The sequence below is a fragment of the Corythoichthys intestinalis genome, chromosome 3 (assembly GCF_030265065.1).
Source record: "Corythoichthys intestinalis isolate RoL2023-P3 chromosome 3, ASM3026506v1, whole genome shotgun sequence".
Taxonomy (NCBI): Eukaryota; Metazoa; Chordata; class Actinopteri; order Syngnathiformes; family Syngnathidae; genus Corythoichthys; species Corythoichthys intestinalis.
The window spans coordinates 48,666,346-48,692,016 of record NC_080397.1 but is presented as its reverse complement, the minus strand read 5'-3'; the positions used below and the strand labels follow the sequence as shown (position 1 = coordinate 48,692,016).

Genomic DNA, 25,671 nt, shown 5'->3' with positions numbered 1-25,671 from the left:
TTCAGATTTAACATTGGAAAGTAGAGCTGGGAATCTTTGGGCACCTAACGATTCGATTACGATTACGATTCAGAGGCTCCGATTCGAGTATAAAACGATTATTGATGCACCCCACTCCTTTTATTTTTGTATTTTATTTATTTATTTTTTTAAAAATTTGTTTTGTACATTAGTTCCAAAATTGTTCAAAAATCCTCTCAGGCTAAACCAAACTACTATTTCAGTATCAAGTTAACATATAGCAGTAAACAAATATACAAAAATAACAGTAAATAAAAAACTCCAGTCCCCATTCTATATCAGCAGCTTTAAACTACTTTCAATTAATTTAATGTTGTGAATCAACCGTTAAAGTTGTTAAAATTGCTCCTGTTATTCCATAATTTCTCTTTTGTCTACTTTCAACATGTGAAAGTTTTAAAACTATTTTAAAGATAGATTCAAGTCAATATTTTACCGATTTAGGAGTATTTTAGATAAAAAGTTAATTAGGTTCGCTTGGAAGGTTCGCAACAACAGCCTTGCAGGGAAGTGTACTGCTTTAAGATGGCGGCCGTTACTAACGCCCGCATCTAGTTTTTTGTAGATGTGCTGGTAACGATACCGAAGCTATAATGCATCTAGTCCTATATAAATGATATCTACCGTAACATAATGTGGCTTGTAGCAGCTTTTCGGCAGCAGTCAGGTACGTTGTTGTTGTTTTTTTTTTTAATCTCGTGGCATGAGTTGAGCTAGAGCCGTGAGTTGAGCATTGGCGTTACCCGAGGGGCCGGGTAATGAGAAGCATGATGTTTAACTACTCTCGCTCCGTCCCTAATTGCGTACCGAAGACCGCGCGGCACGCTGAGTGTGTCGTACTTCTGCTTTACTTGGCATATTTCAATAATCGGAATTTGGATGTTTGTGAATTGTTCTCGAATCTTCCACGGCCGAATCGCGAATAATCTAAGAATCGGAAATTTTGCACACCTCTATTGGAAAGAGATACATATAGGTAGAGATGTCCCGATCGCCCGATCGATCAAGTTCGTTCACGTCATTTTCAAAGTATCGGAATCGGCAAAAAAATATCAGACATGCCTTTTTTAACATACAGTACTGTATATACATATATGGTGGAAAACACTCAGGTGACTTGAAGTTCTGCTCTGAGACCCCCAATTTAGCCAACTTTCAAAATTGTCCGATATGCATGTGTGATACATCATTGGAAAGCTTAAAATCTCAATTTTCTGGGGGAAGAAAACTTTTGAGCAGGAGGGCATTTTTAAAAAAAAGTATCTTTTTTAAACAGCAAAACCCTACCTGGAGGTGAGAGCACGCGAGAACAGAATTACAGACGCCATGACTTTAACAAGATATTATCGCATACTTATCTTGTTTTGATCCAAAAAATCTACGTAGTATGTATCACTTAGTATCAAGACAGAGCTGTGAATGGCCAAAGCTGGATTTTGGGTTTTTTTTATGTGTGAAACATGGTAATATAACAAGGGTCGCGATGCAGAAATCGCAGACATCAAGGAGTGGTCGAGATTTTCTTTTTCATATATTTTCCCTTTAAAACGTTTTTTTTCAACTTTTTTTTTTGTTTGGATCAATTATTTATCATCTAACATATCGGAGAAAATGCGACAGTAGCAAAAAAAATACAATTAAGCGATAGTTATGAGGTAGATATCGGTGACATATATATATATTTTTAATTAAATCATTTTCTAATTGTATTTAGCGTTACAGACAAAATGTCTTACATTCATCCAGAGTCTTTAGTTTTGGCTTAAAGTGGGGCTGTCAAATTTATCGTGTCAATGGCGGTAATAACATTAAAATATTTAACTTAATTAACGCATGTGATGCACTACCCACTCACGCATCGTCGCGTTCAATCTATAATGGCACCGTATTAAGTATACATAGAACTAAAAGGCAACGTAAAATGAGTAGAGAGAATTTTGGCAGCCTTTGAAGCCTTTTTTTAATCAGCCAAAGCCTTACAATCCCTCTCTCAACGATCAGAAATATCATGGGACGCAATGTGGGGAAGAAAGGTAGTAGTTGATCTTTTTCTTAACACCCTATTTTATTTCCCAACGCTAAGATATATCAATTGGTACCATTACGCACAGTCATGGTTGCACTTCCCATCATGCATTTGGGCAGAAGTTAAATGGCTGCAGTATCATTTACTGAAAGCGCATAAAAATCCACTAGATGGCAATATTTAGTCACTATATAAAGTCACATTTGTCCTTTAAGAATTACAAGTCTTTCTATCCGTGGATCCCTGTCACAGAAAGAATGTTAATAATGTAAATGCTATCTTGAGGATTTATTGTCATAATAAACAAATACAGTACTTATGTACTGTATGTTGAATGTATATATTCATCCGAGTTTTATTCATTTTTTTCTTAATGCATTGCCAAAATGTATATGATCGGGAAAAATTATCAGGAATGATTGGAATTGAATCGGGAGCAAAAAAAAAAAAAAAGCAATCGGATTGGGAAATATCGGGATCGGCAGATACTCAAACTACGATCGGGATCAGATCGGGAGCAAAAAAACATGATCGGAACAACCCTACGTATAAGACGTGTTTTTTCTTTTTTTTCCCCCAAAGTATGTTTAAGAAAAATATGCGTATATATTTTGCTAAATGTTTTTAAGCACTTCAAAAGTAATAATTATTAGTTAAGTGAGTTAAGTTTTAGACATGTTACTGTCCCACCGAATTAAGTAGTAGAAAAATGCCTGGCTTTATTAAATGCTTCATTTAGTGAGTCCACTCAAATCCGTTGAAGCTGCTCACTTACACACAATGAGTTGCCACAGCAACTGTTTAACAAGAGAAATGATGACTGACGCATGTTGCGCTTTGATGTTTGTGTCTCTGGCAACATCAGACCCAAACATCTATAAATTATTGTTAACTTTGATAAACAACTCCAGTGCACGCATGACGGACAAAGAGCAGGGAGGGAGAGTGAGATTACGCGATCCGCTAGGGACAGCTCATCTGTATTTTTTTTTTTTTTTTTTAATTGAAATAAAATTAGCGATTGACTGAGGGTGCAAATTTTGAAGCGCAAAGTAACGAGGGATCACTGTAATTGACTTATAAGAAGAGCACTTTGTTTGAAAATCCAGGGGAAAAAATATTCTGCTGAGTAAATGTGAAATGCTACAGTAAAAAATAACAAGCTAAAATAGTTTTATTGCTTGCAACTTCTTCATGATGTCCTCTCAAGTCAGCCAGGATAGCTTCATCTGCGAGCCTGGACAAGACAAACTCGATAAACAATGAATGACCGGAAGGACTGAATATATTCACGAATTTATACAACGCAGTAGCAATTATTTTAGAACTGTATTTCCAATTCTTTTCAATATGGATAGAAGGCAATTATCATTTTGCTGTTTCCTAAGTGGAATAGCAACAAATGTGGACAGTTTAGGTTCTGCATGAACAAGAAATTTGGAGAGCACTGTTATCTAGTGGTTATCGATCTGCCTCACACTTCTAAGTAATTTCAATTCTGAGTTTGCATGATTTACCCATGATTATATGTTTTCCTTCCAGATAAGGAGGTAGCCTCTTCATTAATTCATTCATTCTCAACTTTTTTTTTTTCATCTTTTCTGGCAACCTGCTTCTTCCTTGGTTGTGGCACAATCATTTAGTCTTATATAATGATGTACAATATACCGTGACCTCAAAACCTTATTTTGGTTTATTGTTCCGAGCGTCCTTTTTTCACTTCGTAAGTTATTCGCTGCCATTGATGGTGTAAAACATCCGGTACACTTGAGCTCCCAGTTAAAATGGATTGGACGCCAATGTTAGCCAATCATATGCAGACGTGATTTCCTATCGCTTGGGGTATCTTGAGCACATCTAACCCAAGTTGTCTCGCAAACTTCCTAAACAACATCATTTTTTTTTAAATGGGTGGTATACTTAAAATATAGCACAATAGTGTGATTAAGCGAATAAATACAAATTAAAAAAAAAAAAGTTGTGTTTTCAAGTAAGCCTGTTGCAATATGCAATAGGTCAATTTATCGCACAGTACATAATAATAATATGAGGTCGCAAATTGTCCCAGCACCGATTGATCGCCACGTGCATGCGTACATACATTTGTGTTTGTGCGTGCTAGGTGCACTCAGCACACGTTCGTGTTGATTGCATGTCAGACTCCAGTTCCTTTCACAGATGTTTATTGGATATCGACATACCATAGAATTAAAGTTCAGACATACAAAATAAAGAAACATCTAAATTAAACATTGTAAAACGTTAGCATTGCTACACGGAGGCTAATGGAAAAAAGACAGTGTACTAACCACTTTTGCCTGCTATAAAACATTGGCATTCTTCTCCAAAACACAAACTTCCGGTTAAAAGGTGACACTTCAAAAAGAAAACTCGCTGGTTCACAGCAATTGCAAACGATGCGGGAAAAAAATCTATTACTGACACCAAATGCATGACGTAAATTGAAGACAACTGCACTTTTTTTACTGAGTGTAAAGCTTACGGTTAGCGGCTTAACAAATGTACTTCGGGCGAACATTTTAAAATTAAAGCATGTCATGCTCACCATGTAAATAAAGATTTCTGGACTTAATCTCACATACTTCACATTCTACACTAAAAATAGCTTTAAAATGACACCCATTATGAAAAATCTGAATGGCAATGAATAATTTGGCTTCAAATTTACCAGCACAAGATTACAGTAGTTTTGGCTCAGTCGCTTTTGATGGGCTCTAATTGGCAGAGAACAAAAATAGCATTGGGTTTTCACCTATTTCATGATCTGCATTCTCGTTGTGCATTGTTTTTTTATTTTTTTATTTTTTTTATTTAATATATTATTTAACATTATTTAAGAATAACAATTTATTGAATTTGAATGGGTGATTTCTTTAGGATGTATTGTCCCTACAATGGTTGAATTGGTTTTTAAAAATTGACAATAATATATCGCCTACTAAAATTTGTTATCGTGAAAGGTTTGTGAAGACTAGGGCTGCAGCTATTGATTATTTTAGTAGTCGATTAATCAATGAACTAGTTAGTTCGAATAATCGAGTAATCTGATAAGGAACATGAAAAATAAAAAAAAAACCTGAGCTGAGCCTCAAACGGTATGAAAAAAAATTGGATCTATGTACAACAAAAGAACTATTGGCTAAGTTACATAGCAAAAGTTTGCTAGCTTAAATGCTATAAAACGTCAATGTTTTTTTTTTTTTTTTTTTTTTTACAATGCTCTTAGCAAATGGTGTAGACACATATTCCCACAAAAACTGCTAAATATACCTATGACCTACATTACGAATGCATTAAAAAAAAAAAACATTAGCTCAAACAAAAACCTATGTTGGTCTTAACATGAAGCAACTTTCAAAATAAACCGTTACAAGCCACTTTAATTAAACAAATACTCGAAGCAGCAAAATTTAGTTCGAATCTTTTTTTTCTAATCGAATACTTGAGTTAATTGATTAATCTTTGCAGCACTAGTGAAGACTGTAGAGAGATTTGGATGCGTTTCTGGTAAATTTGAAGATTTTTTTATTTTCAGCTGGAACATTTCTGTCGTGCCTTGGGCAATTTAATGGAAGCCAGAGACCGTGTTATGAACTTTTCTTATCCTAAAGAACCTCAGTGCCCTCATATGACCAATTGAGATATCAAAGCGGAAAATAGTCCTAACTTTACGTACTGTATGCTCACAGTTTAGAACAATTTGCCTCACAACCAATTATCTTTTGTCTACTGGTATCAGGATAAACTTAATTACATCTGCTATATTTCAGTGTAGGAAACAATAGCACATTGCCTGTCCAATGAGAATGAGAACTTTTTCACTCGGGGTGTGTGCGCACGTGTGTGTGTGTATGCGTTCCATGTGTTTGTGTGCATGCATTCATGCATGTTCACATGAGTGCATGAGAGAGAGAGCACATTGTTCTCCACTGCTTAAATATTTTATATTTTATATTCTCTTAAGCATTTTAACCACTGTTCATGTTTATCACAAGAATCAGTTTCTGCCTGCTGGGACAGTCCTCTTATTCACTTCGAGTTGAAGATGCGTCACACAAGATGGCTAAATTATCTATTAACATATTTCAGGAGGTGTTGTGAATCTTTTCCCAAATTAAAACAGTTCCTAGGTATTGTATGTGTATGCCTTTGACATTGATAAATCAAAATACCTCAAAATACCTTTAACTTCAAGAATTAATATTTCACTACTGTATTTCTCATTGTAATGAAATTCGCCAAATTTTGGAGCTTGCATCATCTCATGCAGTGAATAACTATGTATCCAACTCATTATACTGCTGGCCCAGTGGTGATTGTGGATTTGTCAGGAAAGGTTCGAGATTTGGTTGACATGATAATTAGCAGAAAGCAAGAGTAAGTACATTGTGTGTCCAGGAGTATGTGTGGAAAAGCATTGAGGCCAGAAATGTGGGAGTGGGGTTTAAATTGTTTCATGCTGGTGTAAATGGGAAAAGAAATGGAGAAGGGTGACAGTATGTTAAATGTAATGAGTGGTTATGCCCCTTAGGTAAGATGTGAACTGGAAGAGAAAGTGGAATTCTGAAGTAGTTAGACAAATAGTTTGGAACAACCCTGCCAGAGAGAGAAAGACTCATTATTAGTGCATATTGTAAAGCAGTGATCCACCACCTCGGGTCAGGGACTGGTACCGGTCCATGGCACATTTGCTTCTGGGCCGCAGAGAAATAATAAATAACTTGTTAACAACTGCAATCTGGCCTGTGTTCCTTTGCTAATCGGAATTGAGATTTGTGTAGTCGCCGTTGGCCGCCATTACTGGGTGTTTGCACACATATAGCAGTCCAGTATCAGTCAATATAAACAATTTTTTTTGTTTTTATGGACAGCTAGTATACAAGGGAAAACGGCACCTGCTGAGCCACGAGAGGAGCCTACAACCAAGTCCATTCTGCATAATATGTGGCTAAAAGCTAGCAAACGAGGGAACAAGAGTGAATGCACTGAGAGCATTATACCTTGTGGCGAACCGTATTGCTAAAGCCAAGAAAACTTTCATGATTGGAGATAAGTCATTATGCCTAAATCCAAGGATATTATCTGTTAAGTTTTTGAAGAGGCCACTGTTAAAAAAAGGTTGATTCAGCGTGTGGTGAGTTATATTTTCCCTGTAATTAATGTTCATTTTTAGCCCTTTTGTGTTATTGTCTATTTACTGTATTTTTTTTTTGCCACATATTGCCGGTCCGTAAAAAAAAGGACCACGTTACAGCGGTCCGTGGTGCCAAACAGGTTGGGGACCACTGTTTAAGGACATGTTGATGACGGAAACAGGAGTAATGGCAAAGTGATAGTACACTTGCTAGCATAGAAAGGAACTTGGAGGGACCAATTGTGGTAGACTTTGCCAAAAGGATGGAAATGACTGTTTTGAAGAACTGATGATGAAACTTTTTTTTTTTTCGAGCATGCACACACACAGACAAAAAAAAAAACAAATGGAGTGTAATTCAACAAAAATAATTTCACTCGAAAGGGAGTGGGAAGAAGAAAAAACTTATTTTATCCCACCCCGATCTCATTGTCCAGCATCCTTACCTCGTGGGATACTCCTGTCCACATAATGAAAGCAAGAAAAAAGAAAAACAGACAAAAACAACTAAACCAATAGATAACCAACTAAAGTTGGCTCATTAACATAATTTCAATATATACACCAATTGACAAGAAGAGCAACACACATTGTCAGCAAATGTCATTATACTTTGACCAGACCATATTTTTATACAACAATTTAAATTTTTGGATATTTTGACAATCCTTGAAGTGATTGCCTCAATTGTTCCAGAGTCTCACTCCACATACAGACACACGAAAACGTTTGCAAATAGTTCGAAATCTGGGTAACATAAAATCTCTAGAGCCTCGCAAACCATGGATACTCTCACAAACCTTAAAAAGGTTTTGTATATGATATGGCAGTAATTTATTATATGCTTTAAATAACATTATAGCTGTATGATAGTTGACAAGATCTTTGATTTTTTAAATTGTTTTGAGTGAGCAAACAAATGATGGGTGTGATCGAGAAATCCGACCTTATGTATGATCCGTATCGCTTGTTTCTGCAATGTGACTGATGAATTGATGGTAGATTTACAGTGGGGCAAATAAGTATTTAGTCCACCACCAATTGCGCAAGTTCTCCTACTTGAAAAGATTAGAGAGGCCTGTAATTGTCAACATGGGTTAACCTCAACCATGAGAGACAGAATGTGGGAGGAAAAAAAAAAAAAAACAGAAAATGAAATTGTTTGATTTTTAAGGAATTTATTTCCAAATTAAAGTGGAAAATAAGTATTTGGTCACCTACAAACAAGCAAGATTTCTGGCTGTCAAAGAGGTCTAACTTCTTCTAACGAGGCTCCACTCGTTACCTGTATTAATGGCACCTGTTTTAACTCATTATCGGTATAAAAGACACCTGTCCACAACCTCAGTCAGTCACACTCCAAACTCCACTGTGGCCAAGACCATGCTGGTCCGCTTGTGTACTTATTCATGCATGAGCGCGAAATTTCACGAGAACAAACGTCGCGTGTCGCTTCGTCGCAAGAGGGTTAGCGCCTTTTAGCGCTCGTGCCATAGAAAATCTATTGAACGCGAGCGTTGACACTTCCTGTGTGTCTTGCCCCTCACAGTGTCAAAAGCACTTTTCAGGCTCACTTTTACCATTCACACACCAGAGGCAGCAATGCTGCCATGCAATGTGCTGCCATGCCCACTTTGAGCAATTTAGGGTTCAATGTCTTACCAAGGACACTTAGATAGAGGGCAGTCAGAGCAGGGATTGAGCCAATGACCCCGGACAACCGACTTCATCAACTGCACCACTGGCGCCTATAAAATTCAAGCAAGACAGGCTCTTAGTGGACCATCAGGATTTCTAGATTGCTGCTTTGCTCTCAGGTCCAGGTGAAAGCAAGAAAGTGCTTGGTTGGTGTTACGGTAGGGAAGGGTTGAAGGAGACTGGTGGTGGCAGCCTGAAGTGCAGGAAAGATTAGATATTTTAATATGATGTGTAATTTGATGTGTAACTTTTCCAAATGAAAGGGTTTTTATTTATTGGACCAAATTTAGCTTAGTGTGTTTCTCATTTTTCCTAACTAAAGACTAACTTTATTTTTTATTTATGGGGCCAAATTTAACTGAATATATATCTCATTTTTCCTAGCGACAGGACTAACTTGATTGGTAGACTGTCTAATTGAGCATGAAAAAATCGTTCTCAATACACCTGTACAAAGAGGTCACTGTGAGCTAATGCCTATAGCCACGGGACCAGAGACAACCAAGGATTAACCCTTTGAAACGGTAGTAAATTTTTGTAAAGAGTATTTAACAGGAGTCCTGAGGGGGACTTGCAAATTTCGCCCATCCCTGTTTAAACTGTTCATCAATTGCTAAAATTTTTTCCACCACTTGCCAAAGCTAAGTTCTAAGGCCACATCCATGTTTTTACGATCCCCTGTCGGGGCTCGTGAGAGGGATTGAAGGGAAAAGGTACCATTCTTGCACACACCATATAATTGTTTGCATTAGTATAACACATTCATTTAACTATAGTTTAGGCAGACTTCACTCAGTGGCCTTGAACACAGTAAAGTGAATCACCTTATCGGCGCTCATGAGGGGGAAAAGGAAAAATGGTCCCGTTTCTCGTAGGCACCGTCTAACTGTTTGCATTACTCGAACACACGTGATATAATCAATCAGGGAATAGTATCATTTCTCATATTCACTGTAGGACTGCACTACTCTAACACACCTAATGTAAAATAAATAGCACACCATAGTTTAAAGAAACAGAATAGATACACAACGCCGTCTTATCACAAAAGCCCAAAACGTGCGCGCCACGAGCAAGATTGACGCACCAACTCTGGCAATCAGTCCTCCCGACAAACGAACAAGGACAAAGACCAGCACGCTTTGTCCTAAAACAAGTAGTGCCAGCCCGGATAACAAAGTTGATAGCAGGCGCTTGTGACGTCAAGACCAGCGTCGGTCGCTGTGGCAACCACATCCCATCCACGCATGAACCTAAATAGCCCGAAACCGGCAAGAGAGGGATGATCCCAAAGCAACGCCTGGACACACCTTCGGCCGGCCCACAGACTTAAAAAACACTGGACACCGAGATAAGACAGATTTTGCTGCTCAGAAACATGTAGCCATGTTTTGGATCCAGAATTTTCCCTCCGTCGTCTGTTTATTGCCTTGTTTTTGACCATTGTCGCCGAATAAATTGTCAACCTGCTTTCGGCGAGTCTTTTTCAAACTTTGGGAACATTGAGTCAGTACAAAGGGTTAAAATCAGAGATGAACGCGCGAAGTTCCGCCTTCCCGGTTGGCGCGCGGAGGCAGCATCGGCAGAGCGGCACTTTGTTCAGCTGTCGCTGTTTCTGTGCGGCTTGTCTGGGGAGGCGTACTTCAACAAGGACAAAGGTGTAGGTGGCAAAGGTCAAACAATTGGCATATGATGCCTTGTTGGAGAGTAAAGAAGTAGGTCTTGAGAGGTTGGCCACTCAGGCAGTTAATGCTCGTCAAGATGTTTAGCAGTTTAGGGTCAACATGGATTGAATGTGTCAGCTTGTGTCACTCGTGGGTTGTATTGATGTAAATAATACATAGAGGAGTTGGAAAAGGAGAAGAATTAGAAGGAAAAACATAAATGGCAATTGTGGTCGACCATGAAGTAGCAATAAATAGCAAAGGAAACTTTACAAAGGCACTAATGTGATTAAAAAATGGAAAGGCAATTGGTCCTGATGACATTCTGGTGCCTGAGGAAAGAAACCAGAGTGTACTGGCTTCCATTTTTATGAACAAGGATTATTTGTTCAACTCTAGAAGAATGAACTTGAGGAGCCACACAAAGTCATGGAAATTACCGTATTGGCCCGGATATAAGACGGTGTTTTTTGCATTAAAATAAGACTGAAAAAGTGGGAGTCGTCTTTTATTCGGGGTCTAGACTTTATACCCATTCACGACGCTAGATGGCGCCAGATATCGTTGAAGCAAATGCTGAACTTGACTCCCCAGGCCAAAGCGACCCTTATGGTAATGCAGTTATTGCAATTTTGTTGTTTTATCTCAATAGATAAGTTTATTTACATTTCAAAAACCAGAAGCCATTCATTTACGAATGTGATTGCACTTTAGTTTACATATTTAAATGTTCAGATATTAAGATTTGAATGAGGCAAAATAACATGCTTTTTCTCTCAAATATATTGTTTTAATCATTTGTTTCAGATGTACTGTAATTATTTTCTGTACAAAAATTAATTTGGTGTTGAAAAAGTCTTTTTTCAAACTTGATTCTTATAATCAGGGCCGTCTTATATTCGGGCCAATACGGTAATAAAAGGAAGGAAGGAATGTTTGTGAGCTCCACTTTGTTTTAATTTCCAAAATGATTACCACAAATGCATTTTCACAGGATATTCATGGAGAGGTACATAGAAGGTCAAAAGGAACTCTACTGTGTGTTTTCATCGAGAGAAAGATAGGATTACTCAGCAAGAAACTGTGGTATAGGACATGGAGTTTAATGCATCAAGGATAAGCTCTGAGCCCCTTCCTTTTTTGAAATAGTGATGGATAGGCTGACATATGAGGGTAGACTGGAATCCTCATGGACAAAGGTGTTCACTTAAGACATTGTTATCTGCAGCAAAAGCATGGACAAAGTGTAGGAATGTGCTAGAAAGGAGAGGAATAAAGATAAGCCGAATAAAATGGGAATTGATGGAAGCGGATGAAGCTAAGTGGTGATGCCTGATGGAACAAGCCAAGAAAGAAAAGAAGAGGTATGCCTCATGTCAGGCTGGTAAATAAATCTGTCCCGTGTCACAATGAGGCCTTTAGGGCTAAAACGTCTTAGCTCAAAATACTAACGAAGCTTGCTCATTTGAGCAAGTAATCACCTCCTTGTTGCTTCACACAATCACACAAATAACATGGAATACACACAGGGACAGACACTCTAACACATTAAAGCATGTGCAAGCTGTTAAAAAGGCAATTAGTTTGAGCTCTTCTCAGAGAGGAGGCCATGGGAGTTGCATGTTGGAGCAAAAAATAAAAAGACAGAAATTATGTCCTTGGTATGTTTCCAGTTGCAAATTAGCGCTATGAATACAATGGATGAGTAGATAGCGCATCTGCCTCACAGTTTCCAGGTTCAGGGATCCAGTCCAGAGTTTGCTTTTTCTCCCCATGCCTTTTACTGGTTGTCTTTAGGTATTCTGGCTGCTTTCTACATTCCAAAACACACGTTTGATGACTAAAGTGTTCATAGGTGGGAAATTTAAAATGAATGGTTGTTTGTCAATATCAAAATAACCAAGATGTAGCCCAGATTTGGTAAAAACTTAGCAGAAAACTGGAAGTGCATGGACTGATAACTGCAATGCAAGGTAGAACACACGGGCATGTTATCACCCAGGAGTGGGAAAACCAGTCCTCAAAGGCCGTACTGGGTCCTGATCTTTGTTCCATCTGATCCGGCACAGACAGCATAACCAATGAGTTTTAAAAAAAAATTTTTTTTTTTACACGGGTGGTTAGTTGGCAGAGAATTATCACCTTGAATGTGACTTGACCAAGAATGAAATAGAGAAAGGCAAGCCTTACAAAATACTCCCAAATTATAGAAATTTACCAAGAAATCGTATCAAAAATAATGCATATGCACTGTTATTTACTTTGTTATCGACCAGTCCTATGTGTACTCTGCCTCTCGCCCAAAAAGTCACCTACCTCCACCTCAACTGCCACCCTAATGAGAACAAACACTATAGAAATTGATGATTAGTAGATACAGTAATTTCGCAACAGTGTAAGAATTACTCACCATTTGTTTGGAAGCCTGTTTCAGATGGGGTATGGTCCAGTTAATTCATGAACCCAGTGAGAACAAACTCAATGAAAATTGATTATTTATAGGTAGTTTTCCACAAGCGGTGTTGTTTGACAGTAACGCTAACACTGACAATAACGAAAATATTTAATGAATGAAGACTTTTTTTGTCGTGACGATGACGAGACGATATCGAGCTAAAAACGTGTTTTGGCAGACGAAAACATAACTTGCTTATTGCCAGTTTTCATCTGACGAGATGAGAACGAGACGAAAATACACAATGGTTTCTGTCACATGTTCACTATGTGTAACATTATATGTGTAGTTAGCCTGCATCTTAGCAGTGTCTGCTTGTGTCACTCTTGTGACGTGCTGCCCCCCCCTCCCCACTCACCAGTGCAGTGTCCTCCAGCCTCAAGGTTTGCACACATGGTAGGATTTGTTTTTTTTATCTTGGCCAGACAGAATATGCAATGTTGCTTTAATAATAATAATAATAATTAGGGCTTTCAAAATTATTGCGTTAACAGGCGGTAATTATTTTTTTTAAAAATAATCACGTTAAAATATTTGACGTAATTAACGCACATGCCCTGCTCAAACAGATTAAAATGACAGCACAGTGCAATGTCTACTTGTTACTTGTGTTTTTTTGCCATTGTTTGTCGCCCTCTACTGGCGCTTGGGTGTGACTGATTTTATGGGCTTCAGCACCCATGAGCATTGTGTAATTAATGACATCAACAATGGCGGGCTACTAGTTTATTTTTTGATTGAAAATTTTACAAATTTTTATTAAAACGAAAACATTAAGAGGGGTTTTAATTAGGGCTGTCAAACGATTAAAATTTTTAATCGAGTTAATTACAGCTTAAAAATTAATTAATCGTAATTAATCGCAATTAATCGCAATTAAAACCATCTATAAACTATGCCATATTTTTCTGTAAATTATATATATATTCTGTAAAATAAATTGTTGGAATGGAAAGATAAGACACAAGATGGATATATACATTCAACATACGGTACATAAAGACTGTAGTGGGCATTTCACTCTGCTGTCATTTAAATCTGTCTATGCTGTCCTCACTCCGAAGCGTCTACTTTTTCCAAAGCTAGACAGCGAGTGAACGACGCCTTAATAATTAGACTTCTTCCTTTTTCATCTGATTTATTAATAAAATAGCCTCAAACTATTGTCCTCTTTAGACCGTCGTAAAACTACAAAAAGTACACAAGCATTGCATTAGCAACAACGTTAGCTTAGCACGCTATACAGGTTCACTAAACATAAACAAAAAGCGTCTCATACAAAAAATATAACATTTCGCTTACTAACATAATATGTACATTCTTTACAACAACCATACTTACGGACAAATCTTGTCCAAGGATCATAAAAGCACAACATTATCAGCCCGAGACGTCGTGCAGCCATAATGAACTGGCAAGAAAACAATAAACCATGTCGCAAAGCGACCACAAGAGTTCGCTGTTGGACAGCACAAAAACCCTTGCTGTAAAACTTACCAAAAGGCAGAATACTTTCTGAGCGGGACATGTGCGTTAATTGCGTCAAATATTTTAACGTGATTAATTTAAAAAATTAATTACCGCGCGATAACGCGATAATTTTGGCAGCCCTAGTTTTAATATAAACTTTCTATAACTAGTACTAAGATTTATCTTTTAAGAACTACAAGTCTTTCTATCCATGGATCGCTATAACAGAATGTTAATAATGTTAATGCCATCTTGTTGATTTATTGTTATAATAAACAAATACAGTACTTATGTACCGTATGTTAAATGTATATATCCATCTTGTGTCTTATCTTTCCATTCCAACAATAATTTACAGAAAAATATGGCATATTTTATAGATGGTTTGAATTGCAATTAATTACAATTAATTAATTTTTAAGCTGTAATTAACTCGATTAAAAATTGTAATCGTTTGGCAGCCCTAATAATAATACATTTTATTTATAGAGCGCTTTTACCGGTGCTCAAAGACGCTTTACAGTTGAAACGAAGAAAAACAAAAGAGTAGAGAATTACAAATTAAAATCCAATTTAAAAAGTTTTTAACAATTTTTTCGAATGTGGGGAGATCAGAACAGGTGCGGATGGTTTTAGGCAGTGAGTTCCAAAGTGAAGGGGCAGCAACGGAGAAGGCTCTGTCCCCCCACGTATGGTGTGTTATTTTTGGGGTCAGTGCGAGAATGTTTCCATTAGATGAGCGGAGGTGATGGGAAGGGGTGTGTGGACAGAGAAGGGCCGTGAGGTAAAGAGGAGCCAAGTTATTGAGTGTTTTGTATGTGAGAAGGATGATTTTGAACTGTATCCTGTGTGAGATGGGCAGCTAGTGCAGTTTGTGAAGGACGGATGTAATGTGATTTCTATAGGTGGCACGGGTGAGTAGGTGTGCAGTGGAGTTCTGGATATATTGTAGTTTATTGAGGAGTTTTGCTGGAGAACTGAAAAGCTGTTACAATAATCTGTCTGAGTCGAGGTGACGAATGCACTTTAGCCTTTAAAGGTCTGTGCTGAGTGATCATCATACACTAGATGTAACTCGTAGCGTTAGCATAGCATTTGCATTAGGTTAATGCTAACGGCGAGCGTCCTCTTAAACTCTCAGGCAACCTATTTTTTTAAAATTTTATTTATTTATTTATTTTTTTTAAACATACAGTTCATGGCGTCCAGGTGGGTATAATTCATTGAAAATAATTTACAGTTTTGCTGCTGAGTGTGTATGATCACCAAGTTGGCTTTGTCCTTGTAGACTCTAAAATATGTGCCCGTGTGTCAATGTTCATTTGAAATAGTTGGAAACCTTTATATATTTGTTTATTTTTGGAGTAATTATTTGATTTTACAGCCGAAAACATTTGTTGTATTTTTCGGACTATAAATCACAGTTTTTTTCATAGTTTTGCGGGGGTTGCGACTTAAACTCTGGAGCAACTTGTGCGTGAAATTATTAACACATAATTATATTATTTCACATGTTATTTTGGTGTTTTGAAGTGACACTGATGGTTTGGTAAACTTGTGAGCATGTTCTGTATGCTATAGTTATCTGAATAACTCTTAATAGCTATGTTACTTTAACATACCGGCCACGTTCGCATATCGTTGTTCATGCATCATGTAACATTATCATACTGTACGCTTATTCAGCATGTTGTTCTCTATTGCATTTTTATTTTAAATTGCCTTTCAAGATGACATATCTGTTCTATGTGTTGGATTTTATCAAGTAAATTTCCTCCAAAAATGCGACTTATACACTGGTGCGACTTATGATTTTTTTCCTCTTCATTGCGAATTTTTTGCTGGTGCAACTTATACTCAGGTACAGTGTTGGGAATAACGCAGTTATAAAAAATGCCGTTACATAACGGCGTTATTTTTTTCAGTAATGGGGTAATTTAATTAATTATTTTTTCCGCCGTTACAACGCTGTTACCGTTACTGACGGTCAAAAGCGGTGCGTTACTTAAATAGTAAACACACATAGCCTACCTTTGCAAGAACGATGGAGTTGCCATTTGATACAGTCATAATCTGCAGGTCCTGCACCCATCCGCAGCAAAACTGTTCGTAGCTTTGTAGCGATTTGTAATTTCGGAATCGCTGATGAGTTTAGTAACATACACCAAACAATAAATACAGTAGAATGTCCATTTCGCGTAATTTTGGAAGCCCGTCGACATCTTTACTCCATTTGTCTTCGGCTTGCTCGTAAGGGCTTTTCTTCGCCTTAGTAACGGGTTTGTCTCTTTATCGAACTGGCAAGTTAAAGTTTAATTTCCCACGAGCCAGACCTGCTTCCAATACGGCTGTGTTGTTGTCAAATCTCACGTGATCCCCCATTCTGTGACGTAAACACTCGAGCCTAATAGCGCACGTACTTCAGAGCCGGTGTTTTCATACACAAACCGGAACAGCGCGTCCGGCAAACACACACACGCAAAACAGATGCAGAGGGATATGATGGCAGAGCATTCAGAGGAAAATTTGTCCTTTACGAGGTTAAGATATAAACACTATTTCAAGTTGGTCGAAATTAAAGGAAAGAACGTGCATGTAAAGTGTAATTTATGTCCGGGGGCAAAGCATTTGTCGACATCAGTGGTAAGCAATTCAAATCGGTTTATTTTTGTTGCGCTTCAAGTAGGATTGCTAGTGAGGTGCAATGAATATTACAAGGTTCTATAACACAACTCCCTGTCTGTTCTTCTCTATTCAACTGACTCGAATACTGCTCAGAAAATTTCATATTCTTTGACATACAACAACTTCTTTTTAAAGTAACAGAAATAGTTACTTTCCCTGGTAACTAGTTACTTTTACTACAGAGTAATTCAGTTACTAACTCAGTTACTTTTTGGAAGAAGTAGTGAGTAACTATAACTAATCACTTTTTTAAAGTAACGTGCCCAACACTGCTCAGGTACGACTTATAGTACAAAAAATACGGTAAACGTCGACTAAAGCTAGACGAAATTAGTCTTGAGTTTTCAGTCAACAAAAACTAGACACATTTTAAGATGACTAAAATATGACTAAGACTAATGAGTATAATCGTCCAAAAGAGTAAGACTTAGATGAAAATTAAAAGGGTTGCTAAAAGCAACACCGTCCACTAGCTAAATTTTTCACCCATTTCCCAGCTAATCTGTTTGTGCGGTCCATTGGCGGCCAATTCAGGGTTTACCGTACAGTACACAGCCTCTTGCCATTAAGGTAGCTGGTGTTGGCAGCAGCCCACCTTCTAATCTCAAGAGGACAAGGGATAAAGAAAAGTGAGATTTAGCACTGTTCAAGTGTGTTGATGAAGTGATGTATAATGTACACACAGAAGGTTAAGGTTTTCAGTGTGTTATACACAGGTTATTCTTCCAAAATGACAAGGTACTACATGTAAATAATTTTCAAATATTAGTATTCGTTTTTTCTTGATTCTTAGCTGGTTGGTCTTTGGTTTAATTCATGCATATGAAAGCCAGATGGAAAGATTACCATGTTGACTTTGAACACAGTTAATCATGCTTGGGGGGTGTCAAGAGGATAGAGATTAGGAGAAATCGCATGCAGAAACATGTCAGGACAACGGGGACGGGTTATCTGGAAACGGAATATGGCAAACTGGCTACAGCGGTTGTAATATGGATTCTAAACTTGCAAGACCCTTGTGCATGCATTCTCTTCCATACAAGTTAAATATACTGTATGGTGTCAAAAAATTTGTAGGGTGGATGTGTGATACACTGTCATCATCTTGAACAATTTCAAATTCCAATATTATTGCAGTACTGAATTTGATCAAAAGATTGAAATGCAGCATTTTGATAGGCAACTTAGTCATATTCATGATGATCTAGTCATGATGAGGAATAACAAAAACAGGTATTCTAATATAAACGACAAGGGCTACAGTAACATTAAAAAATAGAATAAAGCAAAAATATAATACATTTTTACAATGCAATATTATGATCAATGTTTTAAAATATTACCATATTTTTGGACTATAAATCACACCTGAGTATAAGTCGCACCAGCCAAAAAATGCACAATAAAAAGGGGGAAAAAAAACATATATAAGTAAGCACCGGAGTATAAGTCGCATTTTTGGAGAAATTTATTTGATAAAATCCGGCACCAAGAACAGACGTCATCTTGAAAGGCAATTTAAAATAAAACTACAATAGAGAACAACAGGCTGAATAAGTGTACGGTATGCTAACATTACATGGCGCATAAACAACGAACTGAGAGCGTGCCTTGCATGTTAATGTAATATAGCTATTAAGAGTTATTCAGATAATAAAGAACATGCTAACACGCTACAATGATATAATGATGTGTTAAAAATTTCACACATAAGGCGAAAAAACTGCGACTTAAAGTCAGAAAAATACGGGAATCAAATATTCTAGCGTTAATTATCCTATAGAAATCTATTATATCATTATACTGTTTTTAATTAATTTTATGTTCATGTATTTTCCAGCTTTTACAACTTACAAAATTATTTTGCCAATTTCCCCAAGTGAAAAACATCTTTAAAATACCAACGTTTACAATTACCTGTAAATTTTTGTCACAATTTTTAATGCAGCAATCTCAATCTGATTTTTCTAGGAAAATAATACTACATATTTTTGCCCTTTTTCCCCACCACACAATACAAAGTGCCGGGAACACTTTACATTAAGGGTCCCTTAATTAACATTAGTTAATGCATTTTTAGACAATAACTAATGTTTAAGTAACATTACAATAATTGATATAATTGCTTATCTAACATTTATTAATATATCAATTAACATGAGTTAATGCATTAGTTAATGCATAACATGACAGTAAATAATGGTTTGGTAAAATTCCAAAAAGCATTCAGTAATAGTTAATAAAGGTTAAAGGGGGGAGGACTTAAGCATTTATACTTTCTTAGTTAAGGGACACATGTGCTACACTTTACAATAAGGGTCCAAAAAACATTAATTCATGGTCAATTAAGGTTAAGTAATACTTATGAGGTACGTGCATGTGAAATAATACCATACTTAAGGTTATGTTAGCAGCACCCAAGCACTCACAGAGCAATGTTTCTCATTTTAAAATACCATAATCACTTACTAGTACCATTATACATTAATAACTATTTATTAATGTACTAATGCATATGTGAATTTTCACACATTTGATACACTTAAAATTTCATGATTTGGAAACTAATTGAGAATTTTGACATTTCTTTTTGTAAAAAAAAAAAAAAAAAAAAAAAAATGATGGATGCAATTCAACACATGCATCTGCAGGTTCCATTAGAAAAACAAACAAGATTTAGCAAGGATTAGAGATATTAGAGCGCCTATTACATATATAGTGCTTATTACATATTCATTTTGACTTTTCTTTTTACAAATGTGGAAAAAAAGGTTTCATGAGGACCTTATTTTTTAAATTTTGGAATTCTCTGATAATTGCTTCATGTTGCAGGTATTTAAGAGTTAAGTTAAAAAACCCTAACCCTAAACCCTAATGCTATATAGGCCTATATATATTTTTAATTTTACCAAACTATTAGTTACAGTATGGTTATGCATTAACTAATGCATTAACAAATGTTATTTAATACATTACTAAATGTTAAGTAAGGCATTAAATGAATTATTGTCATGTTACTTAAACATTAGTTATTGTCTAAAAATGCATTAACTAATGTTAATTAAGGGACACTTATTGTGAAGTGTTACCAAAGTATCATCTTTCGTATAGTGTGAGTATGCATTAACCCTTTGCTTTGCTTATAGGTCATTTGACATTACAGTGTACATGATGTGAGGGCCTGTGATAAAGTGTGTGCGTGCGTCTTTGCTGTGAGAGCAAAAGGGGAACAGTGATTTGTTCAACACTCGTGGGGCGTCAAGATCACATTCCCTCATCTTCATTACACCGTAAAGAGCATATTAAATCACACGCGAGCAACATATCAAGACAGCTGACATTCTCATAGGCACGCTCACAGAGACAAGCACGCACACACTTGCTGATTCCTTTGCTGATTCGATGTTCGTTAGTTAGATCATATTGTGACAGGTTTTCTCAAATCTTCTTTTTGAAATTTTTTTTTCCAAAGGTGCATTTTCATGTTCTGGGCGTGCCAGCGCCATCTGTAACAGCAGGGGGCAAAAAAAAAAAAAAAAAACCAGGAAAAAAAAAAAAACCAGGAAAAAAAAAAAAAACATCATCCAAATCAAAAATCACAAAAGCACAACAAGTGTTGTCAAGGCGACACAATTTTCAGCGACATTAAAGGGGGAGAATAAAGTGGCATGAATATTAATGAACAATGCAGCACGAGTCGGCACACTGTGGTTGCACCACTGGGTAAAGTTGTAAAACTACACTTGATGCAAAAGACTTGCTAACTTGCTCTGAGGAGGCAAAGAAGATTCAGCCACAATGTAAAACAAAAAAATATAAATATTAAGGGTGTTAAAAAAATTGATTCTGAGATGTATGGTGATATTACGTCACGCAATTCATGTATCTATTCAAAATCGGGGCTGTATCGATCCTTACACATGTTTTTTTTTTTGTTGTTGTTTTTTTTTGTCGAAATAAACAATACAGTGGCTGCACTTCTACTCCCGTCCACCAGTTGGCAGTGCGCAGCAGCCTTCACTTACAATCTGCTGAAGTAAGAACAGCATCCCGTGACAGTTAACCTGGGTGGGTTCTTTACACTATAGTCTTGAGAGGTTAGGCGTCACAAGCCAAGGTTTGAACATGGCGGAGATGGAAATTCGCGATGCCCCTAAGTACCTGTATAAGACTGAAAATTGATCTCATTTTGGCTTTCGCTACAAAAGCAGAGGCATTAAGTGTGACAAGAGCAGTGTTGTTAATAACTGCGTTAGAGTATAACGGCGTTATTTTTTTCAGTAGTTAGTAATCTAATTAATTACTTTTCTCATCTTTGCAATGCCGTTACTGTTGCTGAGGATATAAAGGCGTGCGTTACTATGCATTACTACGTTGGTTGAATGACGCGAGAAAGTCTGAGCGACACGGAGAGAGAAGTGCGGGAGTGGGAAGGAGGGCAGGGAGTTGTGACTGTAGCCGAAAGCCTACAAACTACCCTGACATGATGCTACGCTAGATATCACATGTATATAGAACTAGATGCGAAATGACAGACTCTGTGGTGTTAGCAAATGTATAGAGAAGTAGATGTGAAGTGATACATTCTCTGGTGTTAGTAAATAGCCGCCATCTTAAAGCAGTAGACTTCTCAGCAAGGCTGTGTTGTAGAGAACCTTTCTCGCGAACCTAAATTGCTTTATATCTAAAATACTCCTAATTCGGCAAAATCTTGACTTGTATCCGTCTAGTGTGACCTATGTATTTTTTTTCTTTCTTTTTTTTTTTTTTAAATGAAAAAAAAAACATGAAAAGTAACCCTAGTTACTTTGCCAAGTAACTAATTACGCCTACATTCAGGTAACTGAGTAACTAACTCAATTACTTTTTGGGAGAAGTCATTTGTAACTGTAATTAATTACTTTTTTAAAGTAAGATTAACAACACTGGACAAAAGCCACGGCATATGCAAGCTGTGCAATGCAAAAGTGAAATACAGTGATCCCTCATTTTTCGCTGTTACCAGAACGATAAGTGAAAAAACACGCAGTGTAGTCCCCCCCATGTGTTCAATGTATTTATTCAGATTTAGCATTGGAAAGAGCTACAAGTTGGACGTTTTTTTCACTTTTTTTTTTCAAAATATAATTACAAAAAAAAAATCATGTATATATATTTTAATAAATGGTCTTCAAGCTCTTCCAATGTAATAATTATGATAAGTTTTAAACATGTAACGGTCCCGCCGAATTATTTTTAAACAAGAATAAAGTAGAAAAATTCTCATGTTTATTAAATGCTTCATTGAGTGAGTCCACTCAAATCCACTCAAGCTGCTCAGTTACACACAACGAGTTGCCACAGCAACTGTTTCACAAGTTAAACAATGATTGACACATGCGGCGCTTAGAAGTTTCAGCTTCCAAGCATCTATGGCAAGATCAACCGTAATAGACCTTAATTTCTGTCAATCATCGTTAACTTTAATAACTAACTCCAGTACACTGCCTGACCAAGAAAAGCGGCAGGAGCGAGAGTGAGAGACTCCGTGATCGGATTGGGACAGCTCTATAAAAAATACTGCATATATTTATTTATTTCTTTAATTGGAAAAAAAAATCCACGATGGACTGAGGGCGTGAAGTTGGAAGCGCAAAGTAGCGAGGGATCACTGTACTGTGGAAATGGCAAGTTATTTTGTCTTTTAGCCCTGTGGTTGTTGGTTTACAGCAGGGGTGTCCAAACTTTTTGCAAAGAGGGCCAGATTTGGTATGGTAAAAATGTGGGGGGCCGACCTTGGCTGACATCCTTTACGTAGAATTTTAGCAAGCCATTCTGTGTGTCACATTTGCTTCATTATTTTTTTTAATTAATAATTTCAACAATCTTGCAACTAAACTTTGTGACGTTCTCTTTTGAGTCTCGGCCTCTTGCGAAATACTGCTGCTGTGAAATTTAACTAGCTTCAAGTTGCTTGAATTTCTAGCTAGGTATCTTCCCTGTAATCTTGTCATACATGTCAGCGTGTCTTGTTTGGTAATATCGCCTCACATTGACCTCTTTAAAAACAGCGACTGTCTATTTGCAAAAGAGGCAGACACTGTTGTTGCGTATTTTAGTGAAGAAATAGTCCAAATAGAAAAAATTTCCACCTATCCATGAAGCGTCGGCCGTCGCAGTCAACTTTTTTGTTGTTGATTGTCATCATTTTAGAAAATTGGGAGTAAAGGGTCACACGAAATAATGTTGTTTAGAGTGCTGCTGCCTTTAAGTGGGTAAATGAGGAGCAGCATTTAGTGTGTAAGCTACTTCATATGCTGGTAGCAGTACTGCTGACCAATTTATTAAGTCTGTGTGCGGGCCAGACGTTATTGATTTTATGACAGAGGCTGGGGGCCGGATGAAATTTGACCACGGGCCACATTTGGCCCCCGGGCCGGAATTTGGACATGTCTGGTTTACAGTATCTGTAAACAGTGCCAGTATCAGTGCCATTTTTTTTTTTTTAAATAACTTACTTTTTAAGATTTTATACATCCTTCAAGATGTTTTTTCCCCAATATGTAGGAGTTAGGGCTGTTTGATTTTACCTAACAAGAAAATCCCGATTATTTTCTGTCAACCCCGATTTTCCGATATCGATTACGATTTCTTGGCAAAAAAAAAAAAAAAAAAAAGACAAAGCATTCGGAATGTCCTCTATTTTAACTTTTTTTTTTCTTTGATAGAACTGAAAGTGCCAGTGAATTTAACTCTGTTAATACACACAGAACAATCCCATGGGATTAAGAACATTTTATTTATGCAACAGACTCCAGCTCTGTTCTTAATTTAAGTGATAATGAAAGAAGAAAGTGCATATGCCATTTAAAACAAAATCAAACATGAGAAAAGGTAGTCAGTCAGGTAGTCTGTAAACCAAATAGTCTGTCAGCAGGTCAGTCTGGCAACCAGCTAGCCAGCCAGTCAACCGAGTCAGTCAGGTAAAGTAGGTAGGCAGCCAGGCTCAGGGTGATGTGCTGTCACATTTCTCTCTGGTCTTACCTACATAAATGAATGATTAGTGCAAACCAGCACCATCAGATTATTGTTACGTCAAGGAAAAAGACCAATGTCAGCCGTCTCTCAAGGTAATTGCTTGAATTGCTTGCTCTATTGTGACATATGGTCACGAGGTACACGAAGACATGCATCATTCATGGCGTACATAATGGTTTTCATTTGAATGTTTTTTACTGGTCCCTCCCTGTGTGTGTGTCCCAGTGTGTATAAAGATGAGTATGTTGCGTCAGAAAGGGCATCCCGCTTTAAAACTGTGCTGAACAAATTGTGTGGATTATTCACTGTGGAGGCCCATAACTAGTCAAGTCAAAAGTCACTAAATGTTATAGCCTAGTAGTGTTATGTATACTCTGAATATGACCAAAACATGTTCGATTTTTGTATAGATTTTGGTATACTTCACTGTGGTAAGAGCAAAACTGCATTTGACTGGATCTACTAAAGTGCCTGTGACAGCATAAAAAAAATCTTAAATAGCATTTTATGTGAATTAGAATCGTATTTTGAGACGTTTCGACTATATACAACAATTTGGCAAAGCACAGATGACGAGAAATTAAGTCTTTTAATCTGCCGTTTAGCCCCGCCTGTCATTATAGCGCTCTAGCGTCCCCAGCTGGAGGATGACATCGGTAGGGTCACGATATCATCTGATTTAGAATTCAGCCCGTTGAGGGGGAATTATTCAGAACGAGGAAAATGTGACAAAGAGAGCAGCAAAATGTCAGTTTCAATCTCTCTACTCCAATATTTTGTAGGATATTGTTATTATCTAAGTATTTTCCCCAATTGCTAAATTATTGGTATGGTCATGACAAATAACAGTTTGTGCTAAATGGAATATGAAATATTAAAAATGCATTTATTTAGTACGACATGGCAAAATTACTCCATAATGGTCAAAACTGTCGACTTCTTGCATCTCCCGAACAATATTTTATGCCACCGGAGTTAGTCCGGCTTTTCTCATTTCCCTGCCCCGGCTTCGGAGAGCGTAAACAAACCAAGAGGCGTGACAGCTAGCTGACATGCTAACCTGAACCGAGCGGCGTTAATAAACAAATTAATCCGCAAAATCAGCTGAATCGGCAGTCCATCTGCATGCTATAAAGCAATGCTGTATTGTGAGATGCTGACTTGGGTGACGTCACATTCACATTCCTCTTCAATACAGGAAGTTATTCATTTTCATGGCGCGGGATTCAAAAAATGGAATCTATAAATCGATCGCTTCCACACATATCCAAGTGGTCCATTTCATTCAGGAGCATAAAATACCACGTGAAATGAGAAATAAACATGCTTTTTGCTGTCATAGGCACTTAAAGGCGTATTCAAGGTTGAGTTTTTTTAGTTTTTTTTATTATTTTCCAATAGAAATTAAAGTTTCTGATTCTGTCTTTTGGGGTAGCTGTATTTGTTTAAAAAAAAAAAAAAAAAAAAATTGGCTTAATAC

General features: G+C 37.0%; 1 protein-coding gene across 4 annotated transcripts in view; it reads left to right on the top strand.

Moving 5' to 3' along the window:
- ccser1 (coiled-coil serine-rich protein 1) overlaps nucleotides 1-25,671 on the top strand; it is a 378,554-nt gene that overhangs the window by 312,308 nt on the left and 40,575 nt on the right. The gene's annotated exons all lie outside the window — the stretch shown is intronic.